This window comes from Lontra canadensis, unplaced genomic scaffold, assembly GCF_010015895.1.
Source record: "Lontra canadensis isolate GAN:19392208 unplaced genomic scaffold, GSC_riverotter_1.0 scaffold99, whole genome shotgun sequence".
Taxonomy (NCBI): domain Eukaryota; kingdom Metazoa; phylum Chordata; class Mammalia; order Carnivora; family Mustelidae; genus Lontra; species Lontra canadensis.
The window spans coordinates 1988081-2009244 of NW_022631093.1; the positions used below are offsets into that span (position 1 = coordinate 1988081).

Sequence of the window (21164 nt, forward strand, 5' to 3'; positions counted from 1 at the left end):
GGGACGGGCCCGCCGAGGCGTGCGCATCGGGCCCGCTTGCGGCCCCTCGGAGGCATGGGGCTCCGTCCGGCCAGCCGCCCGCGTGCAGGCCTGAGGCCCGAGCCCCTGCCTCTGGCTGCCAGCCCGCGCTCGGCGTTCACCGCGCTCGGCCGGGGCCCGCCTCTAAGCCGTTTTCGCTTTCGCTTTCCTGCCGCCGTCGTTGAGGAAAATGAAAGTGACCGTGGCGGTGGCCCGGACTCGCGCAGCAGCTCGTCCGGGCGAGGGGCGCGGAGAGCGGCGGCAGTCTGCGTGGAGCTGCGAGCTGAGGCCGCTGCCCGCACCAGACTAGGTAAGCGCGGCCCCTCGGCGGCCGCCTCGCGGGCTCCGCCTTGCGGACCAGGCGGGCGAGACGCCAGGAGGAGCTGTGACGCGGGACGGGCCGGGCGGGTGGGCTCATGCCGCGGGGCTGGGGGCGCTGAGGCGCGGCACCGCTGGGGCCTGTGTGGCTCGGGTCCGCCAGGCCTGACTCCAAGGCTGGGGGAGCGCAGACTAGTGTGCCAAGGGTCTGGCAGCCTGGGGCCGAGGTCGCACAGCGGCATGGCAGGCCGTGAACGGTTCCCATCACACGTTTCCTTTTTGGACAACGCCACCGGTCCCCTACCGCCGCCAGCTTTCAGTAACAATCCAAGTGGGAGTAAAATGCTGAGCAGAGTGCCTTCCCTGAGCTCAGCAGGGAGGAACTCATTTGCCCCTGCTTACCGTTCAGACTCCTCTTCCTTCCCCATTTGGCTCCACTCCTCGTGTAGTTTGCCTTTCTGCATTTTACAGATAGGGTGCACTTGGGTGCCCCTGGGGTGCCTTCCAAGCGTTCGCTGAGCTGGCAAGCTTGCAGCTCGCCACTCTTGGCCATGGGCATGGACATCAGCTAGTCCAGGATGTCGCCCCTTCCCCCAGGCCCTGCCCATGAGAAGACAGGGGCTTTACTCCGCAGAGACTCCAACACCAGCCCCCCTTCCGGGCTGGCGAAAATGGTCAGGGATGGGAACTCTCAGGGACCGAGTCCTTCCCAGACCAGGAAACTTCCTGTCTGCTGCATCTGTCAGCGGAAGGGTGAAAGAGAAGTGCTCTGGTCTTTGCCGTTCATCACATATACACTAACTTCATCGTGGTATGGAGAACTGCGCTCCACCTCAGGGCTGTGGAAACAACCCCTGGCAAGGAACAAAAAATTCTATCTATACCTCTACCTCTACCCCTACCCCTACCTGTACTGTATCTATATATCTACACATACGAGTTGCCCACGTGGCCAGTTGTGTGAGATGAGCATACAGGGTAGAAGGCACTAAGTGTTGAAAGTAAAGGGCCTAAATTTGCAGGCACTTGACTTATATTTGAGTGATGATACTGTTTGTAGCCAATACCAAGAATCCCCTTTCAGTCAACTTTTGTCTCAATAAAAATGAATTCAGCCTAATCACATGGATCTGATCATATGGCCCATTACTGAAACAAAACTCCAATGATCTTAACTTTGAAAATAGCCATTTGAATTTGACAAACGATGACATAAGATCTTAATTTTTAAAACACGGAATCCCTCCTCTGTCCTGCTTCAGGGCTATGTTGAGTATTCATTGCTTTTAGAAAATGACTTTATCATGAGCCAGAAAATCAGAGTCTTGATTCAATGAGCTATTCCCTTTCTGCTAAATTCCCTGATGTCCTCTTTTCTCTTCCTCCTGTTAACTAAATTTGAACCGTTGTGGATGGTTCTCTCCTTTTGCTCCCCTAGCTGCGTCTGCAGGGGTAAGAGGTGGTGTGCTGGAGATACCATGCCTGGCATTTATACCACCCTGTGTTCTTGCTTCCATGTTCCAGAAAATGGAATTACTCAGCAGAAGACCAAGCAAGCCCCTGTCTTTCCCCCTACCTTCTTTTCTCCATAGCTTTGTGATCCATTGAGTTAGCCACCAGCATGTGATGGACCTTCTTATATTTTTCACTAAAAAGTAATGCGTGGGATTCTGTGTGCTTTCCTAAGTATCTAAGGTCTACCAAATTGTTTGCTCATGCACCTTAGTTCATGACACACTAATCCTTGCTCTACTAGAGTCTCTCATGTACTTTACTTTGTTATTTCCTCCCTTTTTATTCCAGTTCTCTGTCAGTACCCTCCTCCCGGAGCACACAGGAACAGACAGCCCTGCGGGTGTATTTGTTTGTTCTTCTAAACTCCCTTTCATTATATTTTCTTAGAATATGTGTCATCTTTGAAACCTATGTCATGTTTTGCTTTTGTTGCACTTACCTAAATAAATATTTTTAGGCTAGACGTGCCTGGGTGGCTCAGTCAGTTAAGGGTCGGTTAAGTGTCCGACTTTGGCTTAGGTCATGATCTCAGGGTCCTTGGTTGCAGTCTCCGTGATCAGCGGGGAGTCTGCTTCTCCCTCTCCCTCTGCCTGCCACTCCCCTTGCTCATGCTCTCTCTCTCAAAATAAATAAAATCTTAAAAAAATAAAAATAAAAATAGCGACACCTGAGTAGCTCAGTCAGTTAAGGGTCTGCTGCTCAGGTCTGGGATCAAGCCCCTAATTGGGCTCCCTGCTCAGCGGGGAGTCTGCTTCTCTCTCTCTACCTCTGGCCCTAATCCCACTCGTGCTCTCTCACACTCTCTCTCAAATAAACAAAATCTTTTAAAAATGCTTTCATGTATAAATCTCTTACTATTTCTTTTCCCCCCTACATTATGTTTTTGAGTCAAACCGTACTGCTATATGTAAATCTGATTCATTCCTCCTGGTTGTTACAGAATTTCATATGGAAAGTATACACCGCAAGTACTTAATCAGCCTCCTGGGGATAGACGTGAGGTGGCCTGTGACTCCTTGCTTGCATGAACAATGCTGCACCAAAGATCCTTTATGGTGTCTCCCTGTGTCTTGTGCAAGAATTTTTTTTTTTTTTTGAGACAGATATGAGATTGCCGGTTCTAGAATACTTGTGGGATGTCTTTGACTAAAAACTGCTACTTTGTGCTGCAGAATGGCTTCATCAGTTTCCTCCCACCAGGAGTGCTTCAAAGGTCCGTTTTCCAACATCTGCTGGCACTTACTCTTAGCTCACTTAGGAATTTCGATCTTAACTGGTAGGTTAAAGCAGTATCCATTTCTGTTTTAACTGAGCATCTCATCATATTGTTTTGCCATTGGTAAACTGCTTACCCATCTATCCATCTAATCTGCCCCTCTTTTCTTTCAGATTTCTGATATTTTTCTCTATAGCGTTTGCATTTTGTTCCTTATTGGCATCCTTGTAAGTTAAAATGTTAGTTCTCTGTCAGATGTGGATGTTTTCAGTCTTCCCCTAATCTTGTCACCCATCTGTTAACTTCATTTATAGTCTCCTTTTTATTATTACTAATAACTTTATTATTAAAGTAAGTAAATATAACTAAATTCAATAAATACAATAAAAGTAAATAAAAACAACGAAATTTATATACCATAAAATTCACTCATATTTTAAGTTATACAATTCAGTGGTTTGTAGTCTCTTTACAGAGTTTGTAACTGTCACTGTAATCTAATTTTAGATTTTTTTTTTTTACTCTGTTGGCAGTTACTCTCCACTTTTCCTTCAATATGCCCCTCCCCAGCCCCAGGCGAGCACTAAGCTACTTCCTGTCTCTTTGCATTTGCCTGCTTCTGGACATCTCATACAAATGGGATGATTCAGTTTGTGTTTGTTGTGCCTGGCTTCTTTCATTTAGCATAGTGTTTTGTAGGTTTATCCACATTATAGCATATATCAGTAGTTTGTTCCTTGTTAATGCCCGATAATATTCAATCACGTGGGTATACTGCATTTTGTTTATCCGTTCATCAGTCGATGCACATTTAGGTTGTTTCTACTTTTGGGCTCCTGTGAATAATGCTTCTGTGAACATTCATGTACAATTTTTGTGTGAACATATATTTTCATTTATCTGGGATATATACCTAGAAGTGGAATGACTGGATCATATGGTATCCTGACGTTTAAACTTTTGAGGAACACCCAAACTTTTTTTCCAAAGCACCTGTGACATTTTCTGGTCTTACTGGCAGTGCGTGATGGTTCCATTTTCTTCAAGTCCTCATTACCTCTTGTCCCTCATTTGGGTTAGAGCTGTCCTATCCTAGTGGGTATGAAGTTGTAGTACATGGTGGTTTTAATTTGCACTTCCCTGATGGTTAATGATGTTGAATGTATTTTCATGCACTTATTAGCCATTCGTGCCTCTTCTCTAAAGAAATGTCTATTCAGAACTATTTTTAAAATTGTTATTTTTCTTTTATTATTAAATTGTAATGGTTCTTTATATATTCTTGATACAGTCCTTTTATCAGATATATGAGTTGCAAATAGTTTCCCCTTTTCTGTGACTTGTCTTTTCACTTTCTTGTTGGTGTTCTTTGAGGCAAAAAAATTTTCAGTTTTGTTGATGTCCAGCTGGTCAATCTTCTGTCTTACCTTCTGTGTTTTTGGTGTCATGTCTAACAAATCCTTGCCTAACTCAAGCTTATGAAGAGTCATTCTTGTGTTTTCATCTAAGAGCTTTATAGTTTACACTAAGTCTATGGTCTACTTTTTTTTAAAACATAAATCTTTAAATTTTATGTAGTCGTGGCCATCATTTTTCTCCTTTTAGCTTATGCTATTTACATCTCATTTAAGAAATCCTTACCTACCTGAAGATTGTAAATTTTTTCCTATATTTTCTCCTACTAATTTTATAGTTTCTTCTTCTACTTTTACATCTTTTTTTTTTAAAGATTTTATTTATTTATTTGACAGAGAGAGATCACAAGTAGACAGAGAGGCAGGCAGAGAGAGAGAGAGGGAAGCAGGCTCCCTGCTGAGCAGAGAGCCCGATGCGGGACTCGATCCCAGGACCCTGAGATCATGACCTGAGCCGAAGGCAGCGGCTTAACCCACTAAGCCACCCAGGCGCCCTACTTTTACATCTTTAATCCAATTAGATTTTGTTTTTATTATGGCTTTGTAATATGTCTTAATATCTACCTTTTTTTAACTTTTTCTTATCTTTTCATGGGCTTGTTCTTTCATAAACATTTTAAAATTTGTAAAGTTCACAGTAGTCTTTCTGAAGTTTTGATTGGAAATTAATTGAAGTCATTGATTGATCTGGGAAGAAATTACACCTTTTATTGTCAAGTCATCTCACCCATGAATATGGTTTCTTCTCTCCATTTATTCATATTTTCTCTTAGATGTACTTTAATAGGTTTTTTCAAATTTTCTGCTCAGGTCTCTTGCATATTTTATTAAGATAATTCCTAGCTTCAATAGTATTACTAATATAAGTGGTTTCTTATTTTGTCACATTGTTGCTGGTTACACTGTTACATATCCTCTCTCTCTCTCTCACTCTCTCTCTCTCTGATTGGTTACTGTTAGTGTGGAGAAATGCAATCAGTTGTTTTTAAATTGATTTCATTTCTAACTACCTTTCTGAACTCATATTAATTCTAATGGTTTTTCTGTGGATTTTCTTGAGAGTTCTATACAAAATAATTATACCAGTTGCAAACACTGAGGTTTGTCTCTTTCCTTCCAATTTTATACTTTGTTTTACTTTTTATTATTTCTTATAGTGGCTATTTTTTCTATAATTGTATTACATGGTGGTGGGACTAGCTGCATCCTTGTCTTGTTCCATTCCTTAAAGAGAATACAATTTTCTTTTAAGTATGATGTTACCTATAGGTTTGTAGATGATAGTCTTTGTTAAGGAAAGGAAATCCTTTTCCTTAGGATCTAAGATACTAAGAAACATAGATAAAATTCATATAATACTTCCTAATGAAAAAATTGTATAACAAAGTTTATCACATGTGGTGGCTAAACCAATTATAATCAAGCTTTGAAGAAAAGACAGTGGTGGTGAAGACAGGGGCTTGGTCTCTTAATTCTACTTCTTTAAGACCTAGGTTTTGTGATTTTTTATTTTTGTTTTTAACATGAATTAGTATTGAATTTTGTCAAATGCCCTCTATGTACCTGGTGAGATGATTATCTATTTCCTCAGCCCAATTTTCCATGTATTATTAGGGTATATAATCTTAGCTGTTGTAACAGTCCCAACATTTCAGTGGCTTACACCAGGAATGCTATTTATTTATCACTCATGACACAATCCAGGGTTGTTGGTGAGATAGTGGACTCTCCTTTACTTAGTTGTTCAGGTACCCAGGCTCTTTCTTGCCAGTTGCTTTCCCATCTCCTTGGACCTAGGTCCTTCTTCGGGTCCTCCATGATGGCCAGAGATGACACAGATCACTGCTCCTCATATTCCATTGGCAAGGACTAGTCACATTATCCCACCTATTGTAAGATGGCTGGAAGTTTTGTAGGTTTTTTTCTTTTTTTCCTTTTTAAAAAAATTTTATTTATTTATTTGAGAGACAGAGTGATTGAGAGAGAGCATGAGTGGGGGAAAGGAGCAGAGGGAGAGGGAGAAGCAGACTCCCCACTGAGCAGGGAGCCCAATTCGGGGCTTGATCCCTGGACTTCGGGATCATGACCTGAGCAGAAGGTAGACAACCAACCCCATGGTGGGTGGAAAGTTTAATGGCATTCACAGGAGGAAAAGGACAGCAGAGAGGTGGTCATTAATAGTAACTTCTTCTATAATCCATTAATGTAGTGAATTACTTTGAGAGGTTTGCTGACTTTGAATCATTTTTTGTTACTTTATCATGACATACTCTTAATACTTTTCTAGATTTGCTTAGGTATTATTTTATTTAGGTGTTTGGCATTCATGTTTATAAGTTTAACTGGCCTGTATTTTTCTTTTTTTTGGGCAGTCCATATTCCAAATTTCAAAATTATAGTAACTTTAGGTTGGGCAATGTTTCCTCTTTTTTTTTATTTTCTAAAGTAACGCATTTAAGTAAAAATTATGTGTTGCTTGGAAGTTAGTAGAATGCTCTTGTAAAACCTTCTGGACTTGAGACTTTGTGGGGAAGAAGTGTTTTAAATTACTTCAGTTTCTTAAATGGCTATTCATGTTTGCTATCATTTTTGTGACATTTTGTGGCAATTTTGGCAAATTTTCTAGAAATTTACTGATTTCAAAATGTATTGTGTGTCTTCAAAATGTGTTGTCATATAGATATTTATAATTATACAGAATAATATAGAATATTTATAAAATAGAATATTATATAATATAATAGTATATATAATATTCTATATTATAGTCATATAGACTAATATAGAATAACAGAAGAAAATTATTAAGATTTTTTATTATTCTTTTATAAGTTTTTAAATGTTGGCTATATTTGTCATTTCCTCTTTTTTTTCTTTAGTCTTTTACATCTTCTGTCAATTATTCTTGTTTAGTCTCCCTGTGTTTAAAGAAATACTTTGATTGTGATGAGCACTGAGTAATGATGTATAGAATTGTTGAATCACTATATTGTATACCTGAAACTAATATAACAGTGTTTGTTAACTGTACTGGAATTTAAAAACTTAAAATGAAATAAAATAAACTTAATTTTTAAATAAATTAAAATGTAAAAAACTCAAATACTTTGGGTTTTGTTAATCACCTTTATTTATTATCCTCTATATCTTTTATTTCAGTGATTCTGCCCTTATATTTATTATTTTATTTCTTCTTGTTTCTTTGGTTACACGCTAGTTGTAAAAGTTTTAAACAATGTAAACACTAGTAAAGTGAGTTAGGAAAGCCCACTCCTGTCTTTTATAATCTCACTATAAGCAACCACTCTTACCAAATTGGTGTTTTTCTGGATGCTTTTCTCTGCTTATACATTTGTCTACAATTCTTCTAAACTATGTAAGTTGTGGGTCTGTTTTTCTGGTGTACACATACACACACATCCATTAAAATGACGTATCATAATTTATTTATCGTATTATATTTATAAATATAATTTATTTATGGGCAAATAGGTTGAAAGTCTTGGTTTTTTAATAGTGGAATTTAATTGATTCATATTTATTTTGATCACTAATAAGTGTGGCCTTATTTCTGCCACCTTGTTTTGCCAAATATTGATCATGAGTTTTTCCTTTTCTTTTTTCCTTATGATTTCTTCTGTATTAATCAAAGTGTCTATCTCCATTCCTTCCTTCCTTCTTTTTATTTGGTGACATGGAATTCTGTATCTTACAAGGAGCCCTGTTTAATTTCTTAAGCACAAATAAACTTATGTTTTCCTATAAGTACCAAAAATTAATCAGAATCTCTAACATCCTCCCAAACATAAGGACCTTTTTTTTTTTTTAAGATTTTATTTATTTCTTTTGAGAGAGAGCACAAGAAAGCGAGCACAAGGACAGAGGAAGAGGGAGAAGTAGACTCCCCATTGAGCAGGGAGCCTGATGTGAGACTCAATCCCAGGACCCCAGGATCATGACCTGAACTGAAGGCAGACACTTAACTGACCGAGTCACCCAGGTGTCCCAAGAAACTTTTTAGTATGTTTTTAATTCTCTTCTCGCCCACTTTTCCCTCATAGGCACATACTCACGTAAGTGTCTGCCCAGGAATTACAATCTGGAAACTTCCTGTTATTACTAATTCTTCGTGCTTCAAAATACACTTTTCTTTTTCTACTTTAGAAATCTTTTTTTAACAATTGCATTAATCTGTAACCTATTTGTGTAGTTGCCTACCACATCAGGATAGGAAGGCTCACACATATGCTTCTTTTAGAGTTTTCATTGACTTCCTGAATATTTATAGTGATTGGTGTGTCATGAGTAATGCTTCTCTGGCTTCCTTATTTCTCACAAGTCTACTTTGGAATCCATGCTATTCTGATCCTCATTTGACCTTTACTGGCACAAAAACATTCTGAAGTATTTGCAAATGCTAGTCACTTCCTCGTGTTTTACTGAGTTTACTTTAGCTTGGTTAAATCAAGAGCAATATCAGTTTGTGTAAACTTACCACTAACTGAAGGTTCATGTAATGGCCCTGCCCCAGGGTCAGAGACTGTCTAGAGAAAAATAAAAATCTCTTTGAAAATTCAGCTGCTGAATATCTTATGCTAAAGAGCTTAACATTTTAACATTTACTTTGTAATACTTAACTATTTGAGGGTGAAGTAAAATGGGCACTGTCACAGGGAATCTATGGTAAAACTAACTTGGATGGTGTTTATCAAAAGCTTTTTTTTTTTAAACTTTCTTTAATTTATCTTTTTAAAAGATCTCATTTTTTAAAATATTTTTAAAATGTATTTATTTGACAGAGAGAGATCACAAAGTAGGCAGAGAGGCAGGCAGAGGGAGAGGGGGAAGCAGGCTCCCTGCTGAGCAGAGAGTTCTATGCGGGGCTCCATCCCAGGACCCTGGGATCACGACCTCAGCTGAAGGCTGAGGCTTAACCCACTGAGCCACCAGGTCACCCCTAAAAGATCTTATTTAAAAAAAAATTTTTTTAAAGATTTACTTATTAGAGAGAGTGTGTGTGAGTACCCCTGAGTGAGAAGAGGGACAGAAAGAGAGGGAGAGAAAACCTCAAGCAGATTTCCCACTGAGCACGGATCCAGACACACAGCTCAATCCCAGCACCCTGAGATCATGACCTGAGCCAAAACCAAGGGCACATTGCTTAATCAACTGAGCCACCCAGGCGCCCTAAAAGATTTTATTTTTAAATAACGTCTACACCCAACATGGGGCTTAAAATCACAACCCCAAGATAAAGAGTCTGAGGCTCTTCTGATTGAGCCAGCCAGGCCTCCCTATCAACAACTTTTTTTTTTTTAAGATTTTATTTATTTATTTGACAGACAGAGATCACATGTAGGCAGAGAGGCAGGCAGAGAGAGAGAGAGAGAGAGAGGAGGAAGCAGGCTCTCCACTGAGCAGAGAGCCGGATGCGGGGCTCCATCCCAGGACCCTGAGATCATGACCTGAGCCGAAGGCAGAGGCTTTAACCCACTGAGCCACCCAGGTGCCCCTATCAACAACTTTTTAAAGTGTCCATACACTTTTATCTCAATAATTCTACTTCCAGGACTATATCTTTAGACATGTTTCCAGGTGCGTGGGTGGCTTAGTCGGTTAAACGTGTGCATTCAGCTCCAGTGGTGATCCCAGGGTGCTGGGATTGAGCCCCAAGTTGGGCTTCCTGCTGAGTGGGGAGTCTGCTTCTCCCTCTCCCCCTAACGCTGCCCCCTCCACCCACTCATGCTCACGCTCTCTCTCTCAAATAAATAAATAAAATCTTAAAAAAGAAAAAAAAGACATGTTTCCTATGCAAGGTGATTTCAGGTGATGCAGGGTAGTTCTAGGTGGAATAGATCTGTGGTGTTGTCTAACCCTGATTCACATAGTGGGAAAGTCATTCCTGTCAATTCCTTTTCAGTCTTCTGATCAAGAGAAGGAGAAAGCTGTCAATTTGGTGCTAGTATGTCTTTAACACCTCTCTACACCTTTCCAGTCTCCCTTTTAATATAAAAGAATGAGCAAAAGAATAGCCATATCTTAATTCCATTTCCACAATGTTGTTTAGTTTTCCATTGTATTTGTCTTTATGATTGCCTTTCTTTATGACATAAGATGCTGGTTTTCCATTTATAATAGTAAATAAAGTTTGCTTTTAGGGCTCGTTTATTTAAGGGCAGAAATGAATTGATTTAAAGAGAAAGGCTAAGTATAGGGCAGTTGATATTTAATTATGCTGAAATAGTTGTGGTGTTTGGATAACTGAAATGTGAGGAACATGATCCTAAGAATGACCAGAGCTTCAGATACAGATTTTAAATGGGGGGGTGCTTAAATATAAAAATGTTCCTCTCAGTGAGACTTCTGCTATCAGAAAGTTTGAAACCACTCGGGTGTCCAGCAATAAGGCATTGGTTAAATGAATTTGAGGGGCACCTGGGTGGCTCAGTGGGTTAAAGCCTCTGCCTTCAGCTCAGGTCATGATCCCCAGGGTCCTGGGATTGAGCCCCACATCGGGCTCCCTGCTCAGTGGGGAGCCTGCTTCTCCCTCTCTCTCTGCCTGCCTCTCTGTCTACTTGTGATCTCTGTCTGTCAAATAAATAAATAAAGTCTTAAAAAATGAATTTGATATCATCCTATGATATGATACTGTTAGATATTAAAAAGTATATTTAATGACATGGAAAAATTACATACTGTTAGGTAAAACAAAACTGATTGCAAAAGAAAAATATATATAGTATCCCATTGTTGTTAAAAAGAAACTATATATATATTATATATAAGACTCTGTATGTATTTGTTTTATATGTATGTGTGTGTATGTGTGTGTGTATGTATATACACTAAAATTATTGGGAAAGGAGTAGAAAAAAATAATTCCAAATAAGTTATGTCTGGGTGGTTGGGACTACAGATTTTTGTGTTTTCCTTTAATAAACATCTATCACTTTGTTACAAGAAAAACAATGTATACATATATCAATTTCTATGTATATATATATATATTTTTTTTTTACACATACTGATTTTTTAATTAAGCTGTTCCCACTCTTACAGGACTGCTTGACATTTCACTATTTGCAGGCACTCCTGAGTCCTTACACGCTCCTGGAATCCAATTAAGTCCCCGTAGCCTGCTGCAGAGCCAAAGGAAGATAGGACTTCCTTGTGACCCCTCAGTACACTCCAAGATACTTGGTCTTTGTGGGAGTATATTTATACTTCCAGAGTAAATCAGAGGAATATATACAAAATTGTTTGGAATCGTTTTTATTGCCTTTTCTTCTCAACAGTCCTATCAGGCAGGCTCACATCAGGATCCCACTTTTTTTAAGTGGGTTTGAATCATTAAAGAAGAGTAGAGTAGATGCTGAAAGGGGGTCTCCTAGTTCCTCATTTGTTCTCATCCTGTAATTTCTGCATTATTCTACTGGCCATGTTTTGTTTTGTTTTTGCTTCTTAAATTTTTATTTGGAAATAATTTCAAACTTCCAGAAAAGGGACCAAAATAAAAATGATTAAAAGAATATCCAATAGTAAAAAGAATAGTTAAAAAATAAAAGTAGTAAAAAGAATCTTTACCTGGATTCACCTATTAACATTTTACCCCATTTGCTTTATTTATATCTATATATACAAATATATATATTTTTCTAATTTCAATATATAAAGTATATACTCCCAGTATATAATACATATGTTATATATTTAAATTATATATATATGTGTGTGTGTGTGTGTGTGTGTGTGTGTGTATTTCCTGCACCATTTTGCCATGAAATTTCTATATGTCAGATATAATCATGGTTCCACATCACCTGGGTTGGAGGTGCATATATTTAAATTTGGATGCCGTCTTTCCAAGATTACAAAATCTCTGTTGGGAAGAAAAAAAATTGTCCACTGAAGGCCTAATCCATGGCAGAAACAATTGCTATCTTTGCCTTCTAGAAATTCCTAGGATGTTACTTCTTAGAGCTTGTTCCTGGAAACCCCTGGATTCCTTTGTAGGAATGGGGTTGGCAGGTCCCTGTTGAGTGACTAAGTGCTATCTCTCTCAAAGACAGCTTCCTCCTTTTACAAGGGTGCTGGGCTCTGCCCAGGGCCAGCTAGCCAGGTCTTGAGCCTAACAGAAGCCTGTTGTGGCAATCCAGTAATATCTGCCAGGTTGTAGCAAGATCTTTGACTGGCCAACATCCCCCACCTCCGACTGCCCTGCCCTGGGGTCCTGCAACTCCTCTCTACCCCCACTGCCACCACTGCAGTGATTCAGGCTGTCACTTCTCTTGTCAGTAACCTCTGACTGGTACCTATCTCCCTTTACCTCTTGCCTATTTTTTTCGCAGAAGCCAATGTGTGTTAGTCTCCTATTGCTGCTGTAACAAATTACACAAAACTACTGGCTTGAAACAATACAAATTTATTTTTTTACAGGGACGCCTGGGTGGCTCAGTTGGTTAAACATCTGCCTTCAGCTCAGATCATGACCTTAGGGTCCTAAGATTGAGCCCTCTGTCAGGCTCCCTGCTCAGCTGGGGAGTCTGCTTTTCCCTCTCCCTGTGCCCTTCCCCCCAACACTTATGCTCATGCACACACACTCTCTCTCTTTCTGTCAAATAAATAAATAAAATCTTTTAAAAAAATAATTATTTTACAGTTCTGCAGGTCAAAGTCCTAAAATCAAAGTTTTAACAAGGCTATGTTCCTACTAGAGGTTCTGGAGGAAACTCATTTCATTGCCTCTTCCAGCTGCTTGAGGCTTCCTGGATTCCTTGGCTCATGGCCCCTTCCTCCATCTTTAACACCAACAAGTCTTTCTCATGCCACCCTGCTCTGTTGCTCTTCTTCTGTAGTCAAATCTCATCTGTCTCCATCTTGTGATTACATTGAGCCCACCTGGAGGATGCAGGATTATCTTCCCATCTCAAGATCCATAATATAATCCCATTCTGCAACATGCCTTTTGCCATGTTAGGGGACATACAACTTCTAGTGATCCAGACATCAGTGTCTTTGTCAGGGCCTTTATTCAGCCTACCACACAGTGTAGCCTTTTAGAAACACACACACATCCAACCACATTATTCCTCTGCCTAAAAGTCTAATGTGGTGCTCCAATCCTCAGAGGATGAGGGCTTCTTGGGCCTGGGGGTACCATGCAAAGGCTGCTCACACCCCTTCTTCACCTCCTCTACCTCCTCCCTCTCTCCTTGGCCTCTGGCTTGCTGTCTATGATCCAGCCTTTGTGCATTGTATGCTTTTTACCAAGGATGTTTCTCTTCCCCACACTCCATTCCAGGCCTTTGCAAGGCTCCAGACAAGGTCAGTCCTCCCTAGGATGCTCTTATAGTGGCCTGTGTCATTCTGCTGTCACACTTACCTGGGCTGTTATACCTTGGCATTTATTTAAGTGATTATTTGATTCACATATGCTTCTCCTACGTGAGTAAGTACCCCCACACAGGCTGGGACCATGTCTGGTCTTTGCCCACTGTTGCATCCCAGCATGGTATCTGGCTTATGGTAGATGGTTAGTGAGTACGTGGGAATAAATGAATAAGTGAATGAATGTTAACAGCATGGTCTGTTAACTGCCTGTTAACACTGCCTGTCCCCTCCATGCTGCTGCTGCTTCTGCACAGCATTTATTGCCTCTTCTCTTGTCCCCTCCCTTCACCAGAATGGAAGCCCACAAGAGCAGGGACTTTGTCTTTTGGGTGCATGTCTGGTCCATAACAGGGGCTTGAAAAATGGGGGATGCCTTATATCCAGGGTGCTCTGAACCTCTCACAGAGTTTTCATATCAGAACCCTCTTTGAAACTGGCTATTATAAAGTTCTTCATTTTAATTATTCATACTAACTCAGATAATCAGGCAAATCAGCAAAGACCTTTAAAATGTTCAATTTTGGGGGGCGCCTGGGTGGCTCAGTGGGTTAAGCTTCTGCCTTTGGCTCAGGTCATGATCTCAGGGTCCTGAATGGAGCCCCACATCGGGCTCTCTGCTCAGCAGGGAGTCTGCTTCCCCCTCTCTCTTTACCTGCTGCTCTGCCTGCTTGTGATCTCTCTCTGTGTGTCAAATAAATAATAAAATCTTTTTAAAAGTAAATAAAATATTCAATTTTTTGGTGAAGATTAAATGAGTTAATAAATGTGAATCATTGGGAGCGGTGTCCGGCCCATGGTGAACCCTGTGTGAATTTGCTTGTTGTTGCTGTTAAGAGATGCTCAAGTCCTTGATAGTCTAGAATGTTTACTGACTGTGTCTGTCACAACACTGTGGTAGAGCCACAAACACAGAGCTGAGCGGGTTCACCTGGCTCTCGCACCTGGATGGACCCAGCTATTCCAGTTGCCTGGCGCTTAAGGTGAGTGTTCTGCTCCATAACTTTGTCCTTTTCCTTGTTTTGCCTGCAGGTGGCAGCACGCCCTGGACTTCTCTGCCCTGCAAGCAGTCCCCAGGCTGGACCGCAGAGAAATAAGAAAATGGACTCCCAGCTGCCATCTGCAATGTGAGCATTTGTGGGAGGATTGTTTATGTGGGAGGATTATTTCGACCCTATTTTCCCTGAACAGACAATAATTCTAAGTTGCATATTTGGGAAAAAGTGTGCTTTCTGTAAAGCTAAGGGCAATGCACCACTTTTGGGCCTTGTCATGAGCAGTCTAGGAAAGACCCTCCCTGATTTTCAGCACCTGCTTCCTTCAATGATGTTTTGTCCTTACTTGCAACCCCTGTAGGGCCCTGCCTGACAGTGACTCTATGACATCTTCCTTTAGTGTCCTGGTCTTTATCTGTAGGGAGCTTGATGAACCCTGACCTTCATCCTCCCCCATGCCAGCTTTGCACCAAGCCTCTGTGTGTCGGGCACTGTGCTGTGCAGTTTCCACCTCATTCAGTCCCCACAAAAACCTGGCCAAATTAGGGGTATTACTCCTTTGTTACAAATGGAGCCAAGGCTCAGAGGTTAAATTATGTACAGAGCTCAGATGTAGCAAACGCAGGGTAGCAGCCTAGGGTCTCTAGAACTCTTGCCTCTTACCAGAAAATGAGGTTGGCCGCCTATGGGTAGAAAATGAACCATATTTGTTCTTGTAGACCTGAAAAAGGAACAAAGTAAAACTAATGGAAAACAAATTATAATCCCTAAATAAACTCCTCTAAATTTACCATCTTCACTTCACATAATCCTATTTTTCTTCATGATTTCTTTTAATCTGAATTGTTGGCTCACTAGTAAAATTTGCCTTTGTTGCTCTTTGCCTTATGCAAACCCTTGTCTGTTTTATTCTGCGTACCACCTGATGCAAGGTAGCTTTGTGGTTCATCTGGAGGACCTGTATCCTCCACAAACTGGTGGAGTTTGAAAAGTGGCAAAGTGTGAAGAGTCTTCTGTGCCCAGGAGGTTGGGCAACCCATCTGAGGGTCCACACACTGACACCCCTGAGCACCCCAAGCAGGACTCTGTCTCAGCTTAGCTCTCATGACTGGTGCAACCTAAATCTTAAGTCTTATCACAATGAGCTATTTGATCAACCAGGTCATTCTTAAGTCCCTGCCAATATCTGAACATTTTAAAATGCTACAGTTAAAATTGTGGTCAGCAAAAGACAAGCTGTCCTTTTCCCCAGGGGGGTACCTTCCTGAGCACAACTTTGAGACATTTCATTTCCGGCCACTCAGGACAAATAGCCTCAAGGACACATTCACTGTGGATGTTTCAAACTGATAGATTTACACAACAGTCACTTACACAAGCAACAGTCACTAACTTATGACTGTGAGATATTTTTTCCTTGTCCTTTTTTTTTTTTAATAACAGCTTTATTGGGCTGTAACCATGCGGTTCATCCATTTAAAATGTGTGACTGAATGGCCTTTAATATATTCACAGAGTTGCATGTCCATCACCAGAGTCAATTTTAGAACACTTTCCTTACCCCAAGAGAAACTGCACCCCTGCATGTTTGCGCACCTTCACTCCACCTGTTTCCCACAGCACCCCCCCCTGCCACCCCCACAGTGGCTCATCTACCTCCCATCCCTGTAGACTTCCTATACTGGGCATTATGGAGATAGCGCCTCACCACCTGTGATCTTCTGTGTCTGGCTTTTTCCACTTCACAGGATGTTTTCAAAGTTCATCCATGTCACAGCACATGTCAGTACTCACTTCTTTTCATTGACAAATAATATTCCGTTGTGTGGTTATACCACTTTTGTTTATTCATTCATCATTTGATGGACGTTTGAGGTGTTTCCAGTTTGGGCTATTGTGAACAATGCTGTGAATATTTTGTGCAGGTTTTTGTGTGGGCTGTGATTGTGTCTTGTGAGTCCATAAGCTGTGATGAGCAAGTCTAGTTTCTAAGCATTTGAGAGAGGAATAGAACCATGTTGATGTTGTTTGAGATTTAAAGGGATAGTTGCTTTGTGTAGACATAGATTTGCACTCAAAGAGATTAACTACATGAGACAAGGTTAAATCCAAAAGGTATTTAGATCTAATTCTTCTCCACATCACTTGAGTTTTCTAAGTTCTGTTTTGCTATTCTTTGCCTAAAAAAAAAAAAAAAAGAACGGGGAAGAAATATGTGTTGGTCCCGAGGTCTCACTTGAAATAACATGGAAATCGTTTGGGTGGAGGGTGGCACGAGGACTTTTTTTGGGTGCATTTGGCAGCTGGCTGGGTAAGGTGGAGGTAGGGACCAGAGAGAGGAACAAGAGGGGAGGAGAATGTGGGGTCACGTGTGCCACCCATCCGCATGGTTCAGCTTCCCAGTGACCCACCCTTATGGCTATGGGGCACTGATGGGTCACACTTAGTGTGGCTATTGCTTGTTAACTGGGTGACGTGCTTCACAGCTGAGTACCTGTGGGTCTAGTTTCACTCTGCTTCTGACTCACAGAGCTCTGGGGTTGGGCTGTTGGTTTTTAGTAAAAGCAGGTGTTAGGAAGAATGTGTTGAAGGACAAATGAAGCCCCCAAGGGACTCTGCTAGATGCAGGACTAAAAATATTTCCGGGCTTTTTGTCGTCATCGTCGTTGTCGTTGTCATTGGTATGTGTGTGTGTGTGTGTGTTAACCCCACTTAAATTTTCAGTTTAACTGTGTTTTCCTTCCTGAAATCTTTAAGTGAGGCTATTCCTTGTGATTTATTCTATGCATTTTTTAGGGAGTTCTTCTACTTCTCACATCTGGGTTGGAGTTAGAAACCTTTTTTTTTTCTTTTTACACCGACCCAGCTTGCAGAAATAGGAGTGATTTGAGTTTGCCTCCAATTTAACTTATTTCTTTATCTTTATTTTCCTTTCCTTGGGACATGAGAGAGTATTGAGGGGGGAGGTGTTTTTAACTGAATTCTGACTTCAGGTGAGTCAGCAGGAATTTTTATGTATTATTTAATGCCTGATGGGAGACACATCTTAAGAAAAGAAACAGGTACCCTTCTAATTTGAGAGTCAAAACTGTGTTTCCATCTGTTTACGTGCAATCCTGAGGCCACCAAGGGCCCACTTGTGAGCACCCAGGAAAGCCCAAGTCGGAGAAGGCTTTGTGAGGTGGCCCCAGCACCATAGTAGACGGGAGAGAGAAGGTGGGTGGTAGTTGCAGGCACACAGGCGTGACAGGGAACAGGAGGGTCAGGAAGAGTCCAGAGGGGTCATAATGGGTAGGTTGAGTTGACAGGATTTGGGTGGTGGTAGGATTTGATCCTCGAGCCAAGCAGTTCGGCTTTAATACCATAAAGAATAGGAAGTAAAGGGGCTCCTGGCTGGCTCAGTTGGTAGAGTCTGTGACTCTTCATCTCTGGGCTGTGAGTCTGAGTCCCATATTGGGTGTAGAGATGACTTAAAAAATAAAATCTTAAAAAAAAATAAGAATAGGAAGTAAAGACTTTTGAAGAGGAACACACACTTACTGTTGAAAGCAAAGACTTCTTTTTTTTCCATTTTACACCTGAGTAAAGAAGTACTTTTCAAGTATTTTCTTTTCAAATAATTCTCCAAGACCCCATAGCCAGGGGAGGTTGGATATCACTGACCCCAGAGTACATATAGGTGTGCCCTGGCCTGAGTCTTGGGACAGCCAGGGCGTCAGCCAGCTCTGCCCTGCGTGGCCCTGTGAGTCCCTGCGTGACTGCATCTGTTTGTCAGCATCCCTACCTGGGCGGAACCGGTTAGGGGCAGAAGGGGGGACTTTGAATAAGTCACTTCCCAGCCTGTCAGAAGCCCTGGGAAGGCAGGGGGCAGGCACCCAGCCAGACCTCCATGGTCAGTGCAGCAACAGTCCAGGCACGTTCCCAGAGCTGCAGAGACCTGCAGGGAGTTTGGGAGCTGCAGGGCCCCAGGCAAGTCTCTCCTCCCCCATGGGAGCCACAGGGCTGAGGCGGTCTGGTCAGGCCAAAAGCCCAGCTGCAGCACCAGCACATGTTCCCTCTTGTTATGGCCCTGCTGCTCCAGTGCACTTGTTTTATTCTGAGGTTTCCCAGCCATTCCTTGGCTCGCATCTTCACAGAGTGTTTGGCAAACAGCTAAGCACCTGAAATGTACGGGTGAGCTCCTGGCAATGGACAGAACAACCCAAGGCCCTGGGTTCCCCTTGCTTCACCCTTCTGGTCTCACCTGTAGACTTTGGCTAGGCATAGAGTTCTGGTCCAAAGGGAGGGAGGAAGAAAAACAATGACTTGTTGAGGATCTCTCCCTCCTTGGTGATCTCTGATTCTATAGACAGATTCCATAGAAAGTTCTTAAAGGGGTTTGGAAGATCCCTTAAGTCATGTCCTGGGGTTTGTGATTTATATTTATATTATACAACCCCTGTCCCACGCACCTTTTTATTTGCTTTCAAAACACTTTTACATCTGTCCTTGAACTTGATAAAGCAATTCTGTAGGTCACAGTGGACATGGTACTGAGACCCAGGTCTACTTTTACCGACCAAGGACTGTGGACATGTTCCCTAACTTTCTTCACAGAGACCCAGCCTGGCCTGGGGTGGGCACTGGGAAAGGCATGCAGGTAGCAGGTGAGTACTCTAGAATTCTCTATCTCTGAGCAGAGATGGACCCTTACTGCTGTGGGAGGACTCCTTGGCTTAGTTAGGCCTAGGAACCAGGTATGGGTGGAGTCTCCTTAAAACCCTTTGGAAAAAGAAACCTGACTTTTGCCGTATTGGGCAGGGGTAGCAGATGCCCTCTGCAGCTGCCCCAGTCACCCTGTTGCCAGAGGACTCTTCCCACTGGTCTTAGGTACACAGTGGTGGCCCTTGCTTCTGGTGAAGGAGAGTTAAAGACTGCCCAGATGGGTTTTCCCAGGAAATGGATAGTACTTTGAATTTCACTTCAGGCAGTCTAGCACAGTGCAGAAGTCCATAGTCCATCAGGCGTGGATTTGAATCACGGTTCTGCTTCTTGGTGTGTAGGGGTGGGTAGGTGACACATGCTTGGAAAGTTACTCAGCCTCTTCAGCTCTTAGTTTCTACATCTGTAAAATGGGAATGAGAACACCTACCTCACATGAATGCAGTATGAAATAAAGTAACCTATGCGAACATGCATGTGCTTGACCTGTGGGGGCTCTCATTCTTGTCATTATTATTAAAAACATCACTGGGCCCTACGAGTATGTAGGTGGAAAGGGCTGTCATGTGTCACCCAGCCTCACGGAGCCCCTCTGCCGCCAGTGAGCCAAGGTACTCCAACCTCTCTCTGCTCTGTGGTTGTTGGCAGTCGTTTCTGGTGTAGTGGGTCATTCACTGTCTGCTGCTGTGTAGGACCCTGTCATCTTTTGCCGTTTCCTTTCGGTTTAGTTTAGTGTTTTTGAAAGGAGAAAATTAATTATATAGTTAAATGTATTGAGGTTTACTCTAATGAAGTTTTAGTGATATGATCTTCTTAACTCATGTAACAACCAAATGAAGACACAGAGGTTAAATGATGGGCAAGCCTGCACTGTTTTCTTGCAGCAGACCCCAGTTTCACTGGCCGATTCTAGAACCCACATACAGCCCCCTAAACGGGGAGATCAGATACTCTGGCCTGTTCCCCAGCCTGCTCTCTGCACTGAACTATGTGTCCCAGAGGGGAACATCTGCCCTACCTTAGAAACTTTCCTGGGGACGCTGCAGATCCTTCTTTAGTAGCCATTCGAGGGTCTTGTAGGGACAGTGGCTTCTTCCTCATTCTCCTGGCAGTGTCCCTTTCAGGACATCCATCCATCCTCAAGAGTTGTGAGGGACTCACTTGGACAGTGTGCTCAGTGCCTGGGGTGGACAGGCAGACAGCAAGGGTGACATTCCACTGGCATGTGGACGGGGCCATCTGCTGCTGTGACTGCAGGACGCAGCATGCAGCGCCAATGTAGCCAGACAACCTCCCAGCCTTCCCTCTAGCTGAGCTGCCAGACCGCAGCTGGCTTCTTCCTCACAGGACTGTGTCTTCTTGGCTCTAAGGAAAACAGGGGGCCACCTGGATGGCTGAGGAGCTGATGGCTGGAACTGGCCCAGCCTGCCGTCCCTGGGTTGACTGGGGTAATGGGCGGGGGGAGAGGGAATAATCTGCCCCAACCACAGCAGCCACTGAGTGGTTATTTAAGGACCTTGAGGTCTGAGAACGAACATATCCCCAGAGGTGCCTTTATACAATGAGCATTTATTGAGCACCCACTGGGCGCCTCAGGAG

The 21164-nt window shown here is 42.3% G+C and overlaps 1 protein-coding gene across 2 annotated transcripts in view; it reads left to right on the forward strand.

The window, feature by feature from the left end:
* The first annotated feature begins 269 nt into the window (after nt 1-269).
* RAD50 (RAD50 double strand break repair protein) overlaps nt 270-21164 on the forward strand; it is a 227678-nt gene continuing 206783 nt past the window's right edge. For both annotated transcript variants that reach the window (XM_032837574.1, XM_032837577.1), the window contains exons 1-2: nt 270-328; nt 14902-14996. The gene's annotated coding sequence lies outside the window, so the exon portion shown is untranslated. The remainder of the gene's footprint in view (nt 329-14901; nt 14997-21164) is intronic.